The sequence below is a fragment of the Hipposideros armiger genome, unplaced genomic scaffold, assembly GCF_001890085.2.
Source record: "Hipposideros armiger isolate ML-2016 unplaced genomic scaffold, ASM189008v1 scaffold_1808, whole genome shotgun sequence".
NCBI classification, from domain to species: Eukaryota; Metazoa; Chordata; class Mammalia; order Chiroptera; family Hipposideridae; genus Hipposideros; species Hipposideros armiger.
This window is the reverse complement of record NW_017733158.1, coordinates 41,325-43,889: the sequence shown is the minus strand read 5'-3', so window position 1 is coordinate 43,889 and position 2,565 is coordinate 41,325. Positions and strand designations below refer to the sequence as shown.

The following is a 2,565-nucleotide window of genomic DNA, read 5'->3' as shown; positions in this document are numbered from 1 at the left end:
TCAGTCTAGTTGTGGACGACATTGCTTCACTGGTCCTTGTTGGCATTATCATTGTGCTCTTCCCGGATGAGGCAGATTGGTCGTCAACCATTGGATGGCCAAACACAGCAGCTCATGGCAGCTCACACTGGCTGCCAGCCGCTCATGGTAGCTTACGGGGCCCACTGCAGCTCCACTGCAGCCTACCCTGTCACTGGCGACTCATGGCCAGCTCCAGGTCACGCTGCTGTTCACCATCTTAGCTGTAGAGGGCGCATCGTCACTGGCCCTCATGTGGGATCCGAACCAGTCTCTGCTGCTCAGAACTGGCGTCCTAAGCCAACTCTTAACCAACGTTCCACTCGGCCGGCCCAGAACCAATTCTTAAACTAGCTTCATAGTCCATTCTGGCTGCTAAAACAAAATACCATAGGCTAGGTGGCTTTGAAACAACATTAATTTATTTCTCACAGTTCTGGAGGCTGGGAAATGTAACATCAAGGTACTGGCAGATTCAGTGCCTGATGAGAGCCCACTTTCTGGTTCATAGACTGCTGTCTTTTTGCTATGTCCTTAACATGCAGGCAGGAGCAAAGGTGCTCTCTAGGTTCTCTTTTATGAGAGCACAACTTTCATTAATGAGAACTAGGCCCTCATGACCCAATCACTTCCCAAAGGCCCCATCTCCCAAGGACATACAGTGGGGATTCATTTTCAACATGTGAATTTTGGGAAGACACAAACATTCAGTCTGTTGCACCTAGTAAGGAAGTATCTAAATAGACATGTGCAGATATATTTGTTTTACATACATTGTTTTACATCGTTTTACATATTTGTTTTACAAATATATCAAATGTAATATTTGAAAAGTCATTCCAAATTAAGTGAAACTATTCCAAATTCCTAATTATTCCATAAGAAAGAAATTTTGGGAAACTATGNCCACCCAGCCAGACGTAGTACATATCATAGCCCAGCTCCATCTACTGGAGGGGCTGAGGACTATCAGCATCACCATCAACAGCATCAAACCAGCCTGGCTGCCGCTGCAGCTTCAGAAAGCTGGTCTCGGCACCATCAACATCAGCCTCGAAATGCCAGTGCCAGTCAAGTTTGAATTTATCGTCCAGAGGAAAGGCTTCCACAAGGTCATGGAGGGCATCCACAGGCCATCGAGCTGGGCTCCGGCCCTGTGAAGGTCAACTGTGTGTGATGCAAGGACTAAACGAGGACAAGCTCCTGGACTTGGTGGCCTTGACTGAGAGCGCCTCCCCCAGATGTGCACTTCTTAGTGTACATACCCTTCAATAGCAAAAGGTGAACTTCAAGAAGATGGTCAGCTACAAGGAGATTCTGGACACCCTCTGGCAGCAGTGGCCAGAGCTGGAGAAGCTGCCCAAGGAGCGATCCAGCACACACAAGGCCTTTAAAATTCCTGGCTTCTAAGGCCACGTCAGCTGCATCACATATATGTCTGAGCATTTTTGTGAGATCAGCAACTGGCTGCAAATCACAGCTGATGGGAACCTCAAAGTCTGCCTCTTTGGGAGCTCAGTGGTATCTCTATGGGATTACCCATGGGCAGGGGGTCCAAGGAGGAGCTGCTGAGAATCATCGGGGCCATGGAGCATGTGGACATGTTCATATTTCCCAGATGAAGAGTCAGCCCATGAACTTTATTGGTGGGTGACCCAGGAAGTTATTTTTGATGCTCCAAGATTCCCCACCATCCATTCCAAGCATTTCCCACAGGGACCCCCTCCATGTCAGGGTCTGAGACACAGAGTGAGTTTTTCCAACCAGGCGGTGACTTTGTGAAAAGGAAGACGGGTCCCCCAGACCCCTCCACTTGCCTAGTGGTGGCTGGGGTCTGGCTCCCTTCAGAGACACTACAGTTCCCACTCAAACTAAGATTCCAACCCAAAGTGCCTTAGCCCCTGCCATGTTTCAGGCTCCTGCCACCCACTCAGGACCCCTGCCAACCTCGAACCAATTAACCCACATGGACACAGAAGCTATGGTAGATGTGGGTGGCAAGTCAGATGCTGTGTCCTCCTGGGGCCCATGGCCTTCAAACTCATCCAAGAGAGCCAGCTAAGGAAGGGAGATATCCTGGTGGTGGCTCAGCTGTCTGGAATCCAGGCAGCCAAGGTGACTAGCCAGCTGATTCCTCTGTGTCACCATGTGGCCCTGAGCCATGTCCAGGTGAGGCTGGAGCTGGACAGCACCCGCCATGCCATGGTGATCCAGGCATCATGCCAGGCTCAGGGCCCCACTGTGGTGGAGATAGAGGCTCTGACCTCAGCTGCTGTGGCTGCCCTCACCCTGTGTGGCATGTGCAAGGCTGTCAGCAGAGACATCGCGTTGGGGAAAACCAAGCTCATCAGCAAAACTGGGGTCAGAGGGCGGGATTTCCATTGGACTTAGAGCCCCAGCCTCCTCTCACCCATGGCCTAGCCAGGTCAGGAGATGGGATGTAACTGGAGCTGAGGGCAAGATGTCAAGTTCCTTTAACCCTATCACTGTTTACCTTGAGGATCCCAAGGTCAACCAACTCCCTTACTACTAGAGGACCTATGAATG

General features: G+C 50.7%; 1 pseudogene; it reads left to right on the top strand.

Annotated features, from left to right (window-relative positions):
* Positions 1-920: 920 nt before the first annotated feature.
* On the top strand, positions 921-1,672 carry LOC109378220 (molybdenum cofactor biosynthesis protein 1 pseudogene; annotated as a pseudogene).
* Positions 1,673-2,565: the final 893 nt, after the last annotated feature.